The following is a 16,509-nucleotide window of genomic DNA, read 5'->3' as shown; positions in this document are numbered from 1 at the left end:
TAAAAGGATCTGAAATTCAAATTGAACTGCGCTTCTTATATTTTATTTGACCATCCTAAAGTGGTAGGTAGCATATAAGTTGAATCTTCATATATAGATATAAATAAGAAACTCTTATATCACTACTTTGAAATTACTATTCAACAAATAGGAAGCACTGTGACATAAGGCAGTGAACTGAATTCAAATAGAATTGTGGTACCAACTGACTGGATAAGTTATTTCTGTGAACTTCAATTTTTCCACTCAATATACTATTATTTGCCCTACATACACTGCAGAGTAGGTAGGTTCAAAAAATCTGAAGATGCTTTTTGAGGTGTAAATATCAGTGAAATAAAAATTTAAGATAAAGCATTGCTTTATTGTGGAAGCCAACACCTATTTTGCTGATCTAATAGGTGGTTACCCCACAGTTCATCCACTTGATCCACGGACCATGGCGTCTGCCACTAAGAGTTAGGAAATTTCATTGAAAAAATACCAAGGACTATCTCACCTTTTTGAACACAAAGCTTTATTCAAAGTCGGGACCATCCTCTGATAAGGGGTAAAGTTCACAAGAACATTCAGTTCCACTGTTGTCAGGATCCTCTACCGATGATGAATTATTACGTAAAAATGTGTTTAAAACTGTTTTATAAAATCCGGAATGCTCAAACACCTTTGACACTGATATCTATGTGTCCTCTCTAGGTGTCCAGGGCCCAGGCAACTTGTAAAATTTCCTTCTTGCAGGCAGTGTTTCCTTCTCCGACCTGTGAAGGAACTCCCACTTAGCCCAGAGGCCCACAGTCAAATCTAACTGGTACATCAGGTAAGTGTCAGGGTAAGACCAATAACAAGTGATTTACTCTGCTGTACTCCATCTTCCACCAAACCAAAGATGTGAACACAAAAATAACTTCAAAATGGAAGGATGGGAGATAGCCAAGAGAAAGGAATAATAAAGAAATAGGGAGGGGTAAGTTCAAGAGATGAAAGAAGAAAATGGTGTAGAAAGGATTATAGATAATCTCAAAGATGAAATGAGAGAGCTAGGGAAAAAAAAAGAGATATGAAAAAAAAGCCAAGGTACAATGATAAAGAAATGAAAACAAGGGGCTTCCCTGGTGGTGCAGTGGTTGAGAGTCTGCCTGCCAGTGCAGGGGACACGGGTTCGAGCCCTGGTCTGGGAGGATCCCACATGCCGCGGAGCGACTAGGCCCGTGGGCCACAATTGCTGAGCCTGCGCGTCTGGAGCCTGTGCTCCGCAACAAGAGAGGCCGCGATAGTGAGAGGCCCACGCACCGCGATGAAGAGTGGCCCCCACTTGCCGCAACTAGAGAAAGCCCTCGCACAGAAACGAGGACCCAACACAGCCATAAATAAATAAATAAATAAATAAATAAATGAATGAATGAATGAATGAATGAATGAATGAAATGAAATGAAATGAAATGAAATGAAAAAAAGGGGGTAAAAAGAGGAAGTATGGAGATTTACCCAAACATTACCCCTGAGCAGACCAACCAACAGCAGAGAAATCAGGCAGGACCATAATCCTCACAGACTGCTCTGAAAGCAAGAAGCCAAGGACTGGAGTCAAGAAACTAGGGATTTCTGTAAATTTAAGCAACAGGCCAGAGATAAACAAGAAGTCAGGTCTCCCTTCAGCCTTAATAAGAAAAACAAACCAAATTCGCCACTTTTTTCTAAGTAGCTGCCAGTAAATTAATATAATAAACTAATATTCATGGTAAACTAACTGAATCATTTTGTAACGAAGTAGGTAAATAACTTAAACATACACACACACACATATTCAAACACATACACACATTTTAAAGGTGTCTTCAAGCGAAGTTTCTCAGACTGAGAAAAATGAGATACATAAAGCAGGTTTTTACAGTTGTTTGTTGTTTCCACTTAGAGATAGACTAATACAAATTTTAGTCCTGGCCTCTAAAATTAACCCCCAAGTATCTTAGCTTCTCTGGGTTTGAACAATGAAGGAAATCCTGACTAGCAGATCCCAGAAATGTTCTGTAAGAATTTATCTTGATTTTTGATTAACCTACAAGTGTGCCTTCCTAATTTCCCTAACCTCCTGGTCTATAAACTCATTATTTGTAAATAAACATCTAGCATACTATTAGAGCTCAGATATAAATTTGTCTTAAAATAAATTCTAATTTAGAACAAAAAATAAAAATAAAACTTCCTTAACAAATCCATCTTGCAATACACACCTTATACTCTCAAGTTATTTTTAATTGTAATTATTATCTTTCTTTCTCTGCATTGTTTTTTAAATTCAACTTATAGCATATGAAAATTACAGAATTACTAGAGACTGCCTGGAAAGCTAGAGGATTACAAATAAAGAGGCTACCTTTTGCCAAAAAAGGGACACTGATTAAAATTTAATTTTAATTCTATAGAAGCAGCTTATATATCGTTCTGATTAACTGCATACAGTCATAAACTACTAAAATTTAGGGTGAATATTTGCCTTGACCTTAATAAGGGATTTATTTTTGCTTCTCTTGATTTCTATTATAATAAGCATCATACCATGCTACAGTTATTCATCCGTAAATCTGTCTTTCCCCTTATTGATGCCAATGAGGAACTTAACACAAGAAATCACATTATTTATTTACCGTTTTGTGCCCAGCACCTAACATAGTATCAGAATATATTAGGTGCTCAAAATACACATACATATTTGAGTTCATACAGTTAATCAACAGGACAAAATTCTTTATGGAATATAAAATGTAAATCTATTCAACCTAGGAACAAAATTTATGTACTTGATATCAAAAAATAATTTCCGGAGAAAGGTACATTAATCTCGTTCTGGTTACAAAATCCTACTTGTATATCCTAGACGTACTATACTAAAGTACAAAAAAGGAATAGTTGTGTTTTTCACAACTTGGGGATTTAAAAATTTCTGGAGTAGAGAAAGTATCAAAGTTAGCTGATAGCTTAGCATCTTACTCTGAATCAACCCGTACTGTTTGCTTTTCCTCACTTAGAGAAATTTTAAATGTGTTGTTATTAAAACACTTAATATCAACAAGTTTTCATCTGCTCATAAAACAGGTTTTAAACATCATTTTATGTATCTATCTAAAATGGAGTTTTTCTTAAAATATACTTCTAGCTTTACATATCAAAAAACAAAAAATAATAGCAGCACTTCTCTCATCTGAAGTTCCAAGAAAAATAATTTGATTCTAATGCACGTTAGCTCTTTTGCATGGCAAACAGACACCAAAAAAAAGAAAGAAAAGAAAATTAAAATAGTGGGGACCAGTATAATTAGTTAAACAAATGGCTACACTAACAATCTATTAAGTTAATATAATTTTATTTTTAAGCACTCTTGAAATGATCTATGTTATTCAAATTAAAAAACAAGAGTTTTGATAAATTTATTTTACATCAAAAGATAAGAGTTAGATCTAGCTGTTAGATATGCAAATATCCATCATCTGAAAATACGCATCATGTAGTATTCAATTTTTCACTTCATGCACCCCTATAAATGGCACTGAACAAACTGGGAAAAAAAGAGTAAGCTAAGGACAACATAAAAATGTGAGATAATTAAGGGGATTTTTTTTTTTTTTAGGGTTAGGGGTAGGAGGGAAATATTTTTTTCCAAAACATTTTTCCATTCCAAATAATTCATTTTGTGGTGCAACTTAGAGCCATTAAAATACATTGCATGAACAAATAGTCTAAAATTCTAAATCACTACTATAAAGTACGTTTTATAGAGATCTAGTCATAGAAATATGCCAAAGTATCTCTTATAGGAAGGTTTGCTTTTTTGAGAGAAGATGCAACAAAACCCAATGCAACACTTTTTATTTGAAAGATCATGTTTGCTGTGTTCTATGGAGTTTTAGGAATGGTCTATGAATACTCAATAACCAGTGAATTCAACTTTGATTTTTCTTAAAAAACAAAACAAAACTAAAAGGCATAGATGCATTATTAGTTTCAGTACACTATATACAAAATAAATTATACAATGACACTGTTTGAGAACAGTCAAATTTTAATATGGCTACGTAAGAAAAAGAAAAGATAAAAGAAAAATACCTCTGAAAGCCAATAAATTTATACTTGATAGGAATCAAAAACAAAAGTAAAACTCAGTTTAGCTTTTTAAATGTTCAGTGTTAAATAAAACTGATGCACCAATTACTTCTATAAGTCACCTTTCAACTCTAATTACCCAGACACAGGTAACTTTCCACTAATACTTTTTGCCATTTTGTTTCATTTAATATATCTGCTTTAAAAAAGAAAAGGGGGGTGCGTGGCACCACCACTTGCAGTTCGAGGCAGCTGCTGTAGTGGGGCGGACTATGGCAACTCAGGAAGCCACTCCAGGAAGCCAGTCAGAGGAGAGCAATGCTTTGGACCTGCCATCAGCTTATGATGTAAGGGATTACGTGTTGCAGAGACCCAGCCAGGAGGCCAACAGTGAGGCTTTTAAGTTCTGAGGAAGCCCTTTCTATTCCTTGCTCTTCTGATGTGGATCCAGCAGTGTGGCTGACAGGGTCTTGGTGCTCCGGCCTGGTGTCAGGCCTGAGCCTCTGAGGTGATAGAGCCAAGTTCAGGACACTGGACCACCAGAGATGTCCTGACCCCACAAAATATCAATCAGCAAGAACTCTCCCAGATATCTCCGCCTTAACGCTAAGACCCAGCTCCACCCAATGGCCAGCAAACTCCAATGCTGGACTCCCCAAGCCAAACAACTAGCAAGACAGGAACACAACCCCACCCATTAGCAGAGAGGCTGACTAAAATCATACTAAGTTCACAGACACCCCAAAACACACCACCGGACGCTGCCCTACCCACCGAAATACAAGATCCAGCCCCACCCACCAGAACACAGGCACCAGTCTCCTCCACCAGGGATCCTACACAAGTCACTGAACCAACCTCACCCACTGGGGGCAGACAGCAAAAACAATGGGAACTACAAACCTGCAGCCTGAAAAAAGGAGACCCCAAACACAGTAAGTTAAACAAAATGAGAAGACAGAAAAATATGCAGCAGATGAAAGAGCAAGGTAAAAACCCAGCAGACCAAACAAATGAAGAGGAAATAGAAGTCTACCTGAAAAAGAATTCAGAGTAATGATAGTAAAGATGATCCAAAATCTTGAAAATAGAATGGAGAAAATACAAGAAACTTTTAACAAGGACCTAGAAGAACTAAAGAGCAAACAGACAATGATGAAAAACACAATAAACGAAATTTAAAATTCCCTAGAAGGAATAAATAGCAGAATAACTGTGGCAGAAGAAGGGATAAGTGACCTGGAAGAGAAAAGAGTGGAAATAACTACTGCAGAGCAGAATAAAGAAAAAAGAATGAAAAGAATTGAGGACAGTCTCAGAGACCTCTGGGACATTAAACGCACCAACATTCAAATTATAGGGGTCCCAGAAGAAGAAGAGAAAAAGAAAGTGTCTGAGAAAATATTTGAAGAGATTATAGTTGAAAACTTCCCTACCATGGGAAAGTAAATAGTCAATCAAGTCCAGGAAGCGCAGAGTCCCATACAGGATAAATCCAAGGAGAAACATGCCAAGACACATATTAATCAAACTATCAAAAATTAAATACAAAGAAAAAATATTAAAAGCAGCAAGGGAAACGCAACAAATAACATACATGGGAATCCCCATAAGGTTAACAGCTGATCTTTCAGCAGAAACTCTGCAAGCCAGAAGGGAGTGGCAGGACATATTTAAAGTGATGAAAGGGAAAAACCTACAACTAAGATTACTCTACCTGGCAAGGATCTCATTCAGATCCAATGGAGAAATTAAAACCTTTACAGACAAGCAAAAGCTAAGAGAATTCAGCACCAACAAACCAGCTTTACAACAAATGCTAAAGGAACTTCTCTAGGCAGCAAACACAAGAGAAGGAAAAGACCTACAAAAACAAACCCAAAACAATTAAGAAAATGGTAATAGGAACATACATATTGATAAGTACTTTAAATGTAAATGGATTAAATGCTCCAACCAAAAGACACAGACTGGCTGAACGGATACAAAAACAAGACCCATATATATGCTGTCAACAAGAGACTCACTTCAGACCTAGGGACGCATACAGACTGAAAGTGAGGGGATGGAAAAAGATATTCCATGCAAATGGAAATCAAAAGAAAGCTGGAATAGCAATTCTCATATCAGATGAAATAGACTTTAAAATAAAGACTATTAAAAGAGACAAAGGACACTACATAATGATCAAGGGATCAACTCAAGAAGAAGATATAATAATTGTAAATATTTATGCACCCAACATAGGAGCACCTCAATACATAAGACAAATGCTAACAGCCATAAAAGGGGAAAATGACACTAACACAATCATAGTAGGGGACTTTAACACCCCACTTTCACCAATGGACAGATCAACCAAAACGAAAATAAATAAGGAAACACAAGCTTTAAATGACACATAAGACAAGATAGACTTAACTGACATTTATAAGACATTCCATCCAAAAACAACAGAATACACTTTCTTCTCAAGTGCTCATGGAACATTCTCCAGGACAGGTCATATCTTGGGTCACAAATCAAGCCTTGATAAATTTAAGAAAATTGAAATCGTATTGAGTATCCTTTCCGACCACAATGCTAGAGACTAAATATCAATTACAGGGAAAAAAAACTGTAAAAAAACACAAACACATGGAGGCTAAACAATATGCTACTCAATAACCAAGAGATCACTGGAGAAATCAAAGAGGAAATCAAAAAATACCTAGTAACAAATGACAATGAAAACGCGACAACCCAAAACCTATGGGATGCAGCAAAAGCAGTTCTAAGAGGGAAGTTTATAGCAATACAATCCTACCTCAAGAAACCAGAAAAATCTCAAATAAACAACCTAACCTTACACCTAAAGTAATTAGAGAAAGAAGAACAAAAAAACCCCCATAGTTAGCAGAAGGAAAGAAATCATAAAGATCAGAGCAGAAATAAATGAAAAAGAAATGAAGGAAACAATAGCAAAGATCAGTAAAACTAAAAGCTGGTTCTTTGAGAAGATAAACAAAATTGATACACCATTAGCCTGACTCATCAAGAAAAAAAGGGAGACGACTCAAATCAATAGAATTAGAAATGAAAAAGGAGAAGTAACAACTGACACTGCAGAAATACAAAGGATCATGAGAGATTACTACCAGCAACTATATGCCAATAAGATGGACAACCTGGAAGAAATGGACACATTCTTAGAAAAGCACAACCTTCCGAGACTGAACCAGGAAGAAACAGAAAATATAAACAGACCAACCAGAAGTACTGAAATTGAAACTGTGATTAAAAATTTTCCAACAAACAAAAGCCCAGGACCAGATGGCTTCACAGGTGAATTCTATCAAACATTTAGAGAAGAGCTAACACCTATCCTTCTCAAACTCTTCCAAAATATAGCAGAGGGATGAACACTCACAAACTCATTCTACGAGGCTACCATCACCCTGATCCCAAAACCAGACAAGGATGTCACAAAAAAAGAAAACCACAGGTCAATATCACTGATGAATATAGATGCAAAAATCCTCAACAAAATACTAGCAAACAGAATCCAACAGCATATTAAAAGGATCATACACCACGATCAAGTGGGGTTTATCCCAGGAATGCAAGGATTCTTCAATATATGCAAATCAATCAATGTGATACACCATATTAACAAATGGAAGGATAAAAACCACATGATAATCTCAATAGACGCAGAAAAAGATTTTGACAAAATTCAACACCCACTTATGATAAAAACTCTCCAGAAAGTGGGCACAGAGGGAACCTACCTCAACATAATAAAGGCCATATATGACAAACCCACACCCAACATCGTTCTCAATGGTGAAAAACTGAAACTGTTTCCTCTAAGATCAGGAACAAGACAGGGTTGCCCACTCTCACCACTATAATTCAACATAGTTTTAGAAGTTTTAGCCACAGCAATCATAGAAGAAAAAGAAATAAAAGGCATCCAAATCAGAAAAGAAGAAGTAAAACTGTCACTGTTTGCAGATGACATGATACTATATATAGAGAATCCTAAAGATGCTACCAGAAAACTACTGGAGTTAATCAATGAATCTGGTAAAGTAGCAGGATACAAAATTAATGCACAGAAATCTCTTGCATTCCTATACACTAAGGATGAAAAATCTGAAAGAGAAATTAAGGAAACACTCCCATTTATCACTGCAACAAAAAGAATAAGATACCTAGGAATAAACCTACCTAAGGAGACAAAAGACCTGTATGCAGAAATCTAAAAGACACTGATGAAGGAAATTAAAGACGATACAAACATATGGAGAGATATACCATGTTCTTGGATTGGAAGAATCAACATTGTGAAAATGACTATACTACCCAAAGCAATCTACAGACACAATGCAATCCCTAACAAACTACCAATGGCATTTTTCACAGAACTAGAATAAAAAATTTCACAATTTGTATGGAAACACAAAAGACCCCGTATAGCCAAAGCAATCTTGAGAAAGAAAAACGGAGCTGGAGGAATCAGGCTCACTGACTTCAGACTATACTACAAAGCTTCAGTAATCAAGACAGTATGGTACTGGCACGAAAACAGAAATATAGATCAGTGGTACAGGATAGAAAGCCCAGAGATAAACCCACGCACATACGGTCATCTTATCTTTGATAAAGGAGGCAAGAATATACAATGGAGAAAAGACAGCCTCTTCAATAAGTGGTGCTGGGAAAACTGGACAGCTCTGTGTAAAAGAATGAAATTAGAACACTTCCTAACCCCACACACAAAAATAAATTCCAAATGAATTAAAGACCTAAATGTAAGGTCAGACACTATAAAACTCTTAGAGGAAAACATAGGCAGAACACGCTGTGACATAAATCACAGCAAGATCCTTTTTGACCCACCTCCTAGAGAAATGGAAATAAAAACAAAAATAAACAAATGGGACCTAATGAAACTTAAAAAGGTTTTGCACAGCAAAGGAAACCATAAACAAGATGAAAAGACAACCCTCAGAATGGGAGAAAATATTTGCAAACAAAGCAACTGACAAAGGATTACTCTCCAAAATATACAAGCAGCTCATGCAGCTAATATCAAAAAAACAAACAACCAAATCCAAAAATGGGCAGAAGACCTAAATAGACATTTCTCCAAAGATGATATACAGATTGCCAACAAACACATAAAAGGATGCTCAACATCACTAATCATTAGAGAAATGCAAATCAAAATGACAATGAGGTATCACCTCACACCGGTTAGAATGGCCATCATCAAAAACTCTACAAACAATAAATGCTGGAGAGGGTGTGGAGAAAAGGGAACTCTCCTGCACTGTTGGTGGGAATGTAAATTGATACAGCTACTATGGAGAACAGTATGGAGGTCCTTAAAAAACTAAAAATAGAACTACCATATGACCCAGCAATCCCACTACTAGGCATATACCCTGAGAAAACCATAATTCAAAAAGAGTCATGTACAACAATGTTCATTGCAGCACTATTTACAATAACCAGGTCATGGAAGCAACCTAAGTGTCCATCGACAGACGAATGGATAAAGAAGATGTGGCACATATGTACAATGGAATATTACTCAGCCATAAAAAGAAATGAAATTGAGTTATTTGTAGTGAGGTGGATGGACCTAGAGTCTGTCATACAGAGTGAAGTAAGTCAGGAAGAGAAAAACAAATACCATATGCTAACACATATATATGGATTCTAAAAAAAAAAAAATTGGTTCTGAAGAACCTAGGGGCAGGACAGGAATAAAGACACAGACGTAGAGAGTGGACCTGAGCACAAGGGGAGGGGGAAGGGTAAGCTGGGACGAAGTGAGAGAGTGGTATGGACATATATACACTACCAAATGTAAAATAGCTAGCTAGTGGGAAGCAGCTGCATCACACAGGGAGATCAGCTCAGTGCTTTGTGACCACCTAGAGGGGTGGGATAGGGAGGGTGGGAGGGAGGGAGACGCAAGAGGGAGGGGATATGGGGATATATGTATACATAAAGCTGATTCACTTTGTTATACAGCAGAAATTAATACACCATTGTAAAGCAATTATACTCCAATAAAGATGTTAAAAAAAGGGAGGGGGAGGTGGAGAAAGTTTACAGTAAAAGCAAGAACTAGACTTTTTAAATTAAGCTTTTTTTTTTCCCCTTAGATTCCATATATATGTGTTAGCATACAGTATTTGTTTTGCTCTTCCTGACTTACTTCACTCTGTATGACAGACTCTAGGTCCATCCACCTCACTACAAATACTCAATTTCGTTTCTTTTTATGGCTGAGTAATATTCCATTGTATATATGTGCCACATCTTCTTTATCCATTCATCTGTCGATGGACACTATAACTTGCCTCTTGACATTCTAGAGAATACAATCAAATATATAAATAAAAGGAAATAAAAGGCAAAATCTTAGAAAAAAGAGGGTAAATTTATCATTATTTTCAAATGATGTGACTGTCTACCTTTAAGAGCCAAGAGAATCAACTATAAACCTATTAGACACTATATAAATTCAGAAAGATGGTCAATTACAAAATTTACATACAGAAGTATATTTAAACTGTACAAAAAGTATACTCTCATTGACCAATAATAACCAGTTAAAAAACATTAAATTGATATCATTCACTACAGCAATAAAATTACTGAATAAAACTAAATTTAATATGAAATACATAGGACCTGTAATAAGAAACCTATAAACCCCAAGAATGAGAGGCTTAAGCAAATAGAAAGTGCTATGTTTTATAATATTTAAAGATATCAGGGACTCCCCTGGTGGCGCAGTGGTTAAGAATCCGCCTGCCAATGCAGGGGACACGGGTTTGAGCCCTGGTCTGGAAAGATCCCACATGCCGCAGAGCAATTAAGCCTGTGCGCCACAACTACTGAGCCTGCACTCTAGAGCCCAAGAGCCACAACTACTGAGCCCGTGTACGTAGACCCAGTGTTCTGCAACAAGAGAAGCCACCGCAATGAGAAGCCTACACACCGCAACAAAGAGTAGCCCCCACTTGCTGCAACTAGAGAAAGCCTGCGCGCAACGAAGACCCAACATCAGCCAAAAATAAATAAATAAATTTACATTTTAAAAAAAAAGATAACAAATTTCCACAAATAAAACTGTAACTATAAAGCAATAACCAACAACTTCTAATGGTGTGTGTGTGTGTGTGTGTGTGTGTGTGTGTGTGTGTGTGTGTGTGTGCATGGTGGTTGTGGTCGCTGGCATTATTATTCAAACATTAGTAAGTGGAGAGATTGAAGGAGAAAGAACAGAGCCAGGGACTATTCCAAGGTGACATACGGATCAAGGATTTAAGATCATAAAATCAATTCAATCCAAAATTTGATTTCTACAGGGTTAGGAAAAAAGTCACTGCATAGAAAAGTGGAATGTCTCAGTCCCAGTTTGACTTAGAGAAAAGTAGGCTTGGTGGGAGGTTAATGTAATCAACCATGACATATTCAGATCTGGGAGTTCAAGACAATAGCTTCTAAGAGCTAAAACAAGAAAAGAAAGCCATGATAAGTCTACTAAGTTTTACATTTTCTTTTGCATGTAGAAGATACTGAAAGAGGTAAATATAGCTATGGGGAGCTTCAAAGGCCTGAAGGTGTACCTTGAACCTTACTGGAAGAAGGAAAAAGAAACCCATAGGTCCCTAGCAAGTAAATGGTTGTATTTCAATTAGTATTCCCATATTTTAGATTTGTAAAGTCTCAGAGAACAAGAATCAGAATGTCCTTGGCTAATATTACAGACAATTACTTCGAATAGAGAAATCTACTCTGGAATATCAAGTTGTAGGTATGTTCTCATATCCCTCACAAGTCTAAGCCAGAGAAACTCAACTTTCCCACCCCCCTTTTTCTTGATTCAGAACACTACGCGATTTTATTCAAAAAACTACTATAGCAAAAGGATTACTTAAGAAGACAACATTTCAGATTTGCGAAAACCTGGTGATATGTGATACATCCTGCACGGCATATAAAGATATATTGTGTTCAGACTTTTCATAAGGGGTGAAATTAACATAAATATTTCATTTTCAATCATATTTTCTTAATGTACTAAATCAATGATGTTAAAAATCCTTAAATACTATACACATATAAAAATGAAATAGCAAAGGTAAGAAAACAGCAATGAAAAATCAACTTAGATCCCAGGATTATTTTCTCACTAGGATAGTAAAAGTTTATAGATTTTTCCTATATATAAAATGAAACATCATAGCAATGAGAATTTTAGTTAAATAGTATATGCCTGTTTGTCACTGAAAAAAAGTTAGAAAACCTAAATCACAACAGGTTATGTTATTTTGTCAAATAATTAAAAATAAAAGGATCAACCAGTGACTCAGAGGGTCTATTCCTACTTATTATGATGACCAGGTTTTACAAAATCCAGATCCTAAAATCCATGATGAGACACAATGAAAGGATGCACGATTAATATAAGTCACTCGCAATAATGTCTTTTCCGCACCACCAAAGGCCTTTAAAAGGGTGAGTGTACTATAATACCAAAATTAGATTTATATATCCTAGAAAACAGGTTACACACTGATGAACAGCATTAAATTGACATAATGGCTCTTAGTGGTTATAAATGTAGCTTTTTCCTACTTTAATTGGCAAGGACTAGACTGACCTTTTCTCTATAATTGTAACTACAGTACAGTAATTAGACAAACCACTACTTACTTCTGAAATAAAGAGGAAAGGAAGAAAGCTCTTAGCCACCAGCTTTGAGAATGCAGAGTAAAATTGGGTTGGCATTCTACTGGGGGAAAATGAGCCACCACACCAATAAGAAAAATTGTTTTCCATAAATTATGTTCTATGTTTAGTTTAATATCTGAACTAAAGAAAAAAATCCCAGAGGAAAGCCCTTTTCATATACTTAGCGACAGCCCCCACTTGAGGATAAAAACCAGTCCTAAAAACAAGTTTGAAAGTTAAAAAAAAAAGAATTAAGATGTTACTTGGGACAGATGGAGGAAGGGCAGGATAAAATCCCTAATTGCGATCCTGCAGGCATGTCTTCCTTGGGCCTGCATAATTCAGCAGGGAGGTAAGAGTCTTGACGGGGCCTTAAGGAAAAGTCAGCCTCATGGCTGAGGCTGAGAAGGGAGCAGTTTCCCTTACCTAAGAGCAACCGCCCTTTTTTCCACCCTGTTTCTGGGTCTCAGGCGAAGGTCAGCCAGCCCCTAAGCCGTTTAGCTTCCAAGGTGGGAAACACTAGGTCCCTGAAGGAGACGTGGGAGAAGCTTTCTTTTTCAGCAGCCCAGATTGCCCATAAGTGATCGCCTCTCTGCAAGACCCTGGGGAGAGAATCATGACATGCTGAAAGAAAAAACAGTGCAAACTCAACCAGTGAGTCAGTTCTTGTCACAAGTCACTACCCATTAGCGTCCCAAGGCCTCCACACAGGTCACACTCTCCCAGCAGCTGCAGTACTTGGCAGTCACACCACTGAGCACTGATAAATCAACTCAGGACCCAGAATTATTTTCTCATTTGGACAGGAAAAGTTTACTCATTCCCCAATATGTAAAATGGAATATAACTGCAGTAGGAATTTTAGTTAAACAATATATCCCGTTAGTCACTGAAGGTAAGTTAGAAAATCTAAGTGAGAGCCAGGGACCATCTTTCATCAGTGAGAGCAATGAGATTTGGTATATAAATATCAGTTTAAGGGAGTCATTGTACAATATGTAAAAATCCAGGTTACACAAAAGTGCAATGTACAGTAATTAAAAACTATCTACTCATGGCAACTGGAGACCACTGACTCCCTCAATTATAGGAAGAGCAAACAGGGTTTCAGAGCGTGCTCAACAAAGTTAAAAAGAGTGCATAGAAATGATGAAAATGAAAAGCGGCACAAGTATTATACAATCATCCAGAAATCCCTTGACTATGTCAGAGGCAAGTATTGCTAACTATCAACTCCATGAAGGCAGGGAACACAAAGATTCTGTTCACTGTCCTAGCCCAAATGTCCAGTCACGGTAAGTACTTAATAAATACCTGGTAAGTGAATAAATGACGAATAAACAAAATCATATGCAGTAATTTTCTCTCACAAATTCTTGGGTCACACGACAATTACTTCTCATAATGCTTATCAGACACAAAAGAGACATGTGAATACTGCTTCTCTAAAGAGTTCACTTGGAATAGAAAATTGTATTTTACTTATGTCACACTGGGCCACTTAATCTCTTGTGCCTTGGTTCCCTTATTTGAAAAATGGGAAAAATAATAGTATCTACCTCACAGGGTTGTTAGAAATTTACTATATGTAAAGCACTTAGAACAGGGGTTAGCAAAGGCAATGCTATATACGTGTTAGTGTTTCAGCTGTTATTCTATAATGATATGCAGGTAGGTTTTTTAAATCCTATGGCTATTCACAAGTCTTATTAGCCTCTCCCTACCCTCCCCTGCTCTGGGAGGCAGAGACCATTTCTTATTCAACTATGTACTGCCAGTACTAAGTACACTGCCTGGCACATAATCAATGACCAAAAAAAAAAAAAAAAAAAAAGGAATACAAATTATATTGAATCAAACACTAATATTATAATATGACAATGTCCTCATCTAGATCAGAAAAAAAGTCATCTAGGCCCACTATGATTCAGAGCATGAATTTCCTACACAATAAATCCAAATGTGACAAGCATCTTCCTTTAACATTTGATATCTAATTAAGAGATAGTTATAATGAAAGAGCTAAAAAATGTTTCATTTTTGCCAGGGCCCAGCATAGTCAACCTCTATTCCTTTATGTTCTTTCTTACCATTTATTCATCATTCAAAAACTAAACTCTCAATCTTTTAAATGTATTATTGTGACATCAATGGCAAGGAAAGCAGATAAGAAGGTTCAACTAACAATCAAATATTAGGAAACTGGCTAAGATGCCAATAATGCAGCACATTAAAATATTTTTAAAAATCTGTACTGAAGATGTGGAGAACTACACATTGCTCAGAACGTGTTTATCATTACAATCACACCTGTGTGCAAAATAACATGTTAGACCTCTAAGGAAGAGTGGATTTGTTTTATTTATACATTTAAAATTTTCCACCTAACTGCCATAATTCACCCTGAACTATTTCTCCCTTTGGTTTCAGAAAAATAAAGTCTCAGTTGATACCCTGATGCAACATGCTGGATCATCAATAATCCAGCAATAAACTATTCTTCTCTGGCAGTAAACCAAGTTTCTCTTCTAACATTTGTAAGCAGTAAGTGATAGTTAAGAATGAGCTTTCCCCTGAGCACCTGGAAATAAGATTGTCCTCTAAATTAAACTATAAAATTGATCCAAAATAGAACAAATGGGCAAAGATAATAGTCAAAATAGCTCCTAGGCCAAAGCAAGAATTTGACATCACATCATCATCACAATGACATTCACAGACAGGTATCACTGGGATAAAAGGGTGACCATAGAATTTATCATCCAACCATAATATTAGGCCAGACACAAACCAGGACTGTGCTGCACGAATTGAGATATACAATCACCCTAAATCACAGGAGGAGTCGGTCCTGTTGGGAAAAAGAATATAAAACAGTAGAGCAAACTGCGGTATTGATCTTCCAAATGTTATAATGGAAGCCTGTTTCATGAATATACCATTCATTTGGTAATTAATAATGTTTTAGTCCGTGTCTGTTCTTACACTGTAATTTTGTGTTGTTATTTAACTTGATTATGTAACTTTCATTTACTACTTATGCCTTATCTCTGGTATGTGGTGGGGTTTTTTGATCAGTGTGTCTTATATTTCTTTTCAAACCCCATATTCCAGCATTGTGTACTATAAACTGTAGATGGAAATCAAATGCTCACTGACTGATAGTAATAATAATTATTATTATAGCTATAGCCGGCATGTATTGAGTAATTAACTACGTGCCAGAAACGGTCCTAAGTGCTTTACATGTATAATCACATTTAAATCAGACAAAAACATTATGAAGTGAGTACTATTGGAATCTTCATTTTACAGATAATAAGACAGAGGGAGACTAAGCAACTTGCCCAGTGACAAATGTGTAGCAAGTGGCAGAGCCAGGATTCAAATCCAGACTATCTGGCTCCAGGCATAACTACTATGCATACTGTCTCTTAGTGGAAAATAATTATTTAGTGCCTAAATAATTTTATTAAACATTAAAAAACATTAAAGTTAAACATTAAAGTTATTTTTAAATGCTCCAAAATAGGTGATGATTGCATCCAGGGTTGGCATAGGTATGGAGAAACAGATACTCTTCTCCAGGGATATAGACATATATTGATATAATCTTCTATAGGGAATTAAGCAAGATGTATAAAAAGTTTACATATATTTACCCTTATA

At 36.3% G+C, this 16,509-nt stretch overlaps 1 protein-coding gene, 1 long non-coding RNA gene and 1 pseudogene across 7 annotated transcripts in view; 2 read left to right on the top strand and 1 right to left on the bottom strand.

The window, feature by feature from the left end:
* The window catches only part of FBXL17 (F-box and leucine rich repeat protein 17), a 468,543-nt gene that overhangs the window by 272,532 nt on the left and 179,502 nt on the right, over positions 1-16,509 (bottom strand). The gene's annotated exons all lie outside the window — the stretch shown is intronic.
* Positions 1,445-7,044, top strand: LOC309658445. Its single transcript, XR_014262235.1, has 2 exons — positions 1,445-3,591; positions 5,228-7,044. It is a non-coding gene; the product is annotated as an uncharacterized lncRNA (long non-coding RNA).
* On the top strand, positions 4,334-4,605 carry LOC309657596 (shieldin complex subunit 1 pseudogene; annotated as a pseudogene). Its single transcript has one exon. The product of its transcript is annotated as a shieldin complex subunit 1 pseudogene (transcript).

The sequence above is a fragment of the Balaenoptera physalus genome, assembly GCF_965194825.1.
Source record: "Balaenoptera physalus genome assembly, chromosome: 3".
NCBI lineage: Eukaryota > Metazoa > Chordata > Mammalia > Artiodactyla > Balaenopteridae > Balaenoptera > Balaenoptera physalus.
The sequence above is the reverse complement of the archived record's forward strand: the minus strand, read 5'-3'. Positions and strand labels throughout refer to the sequence as shown.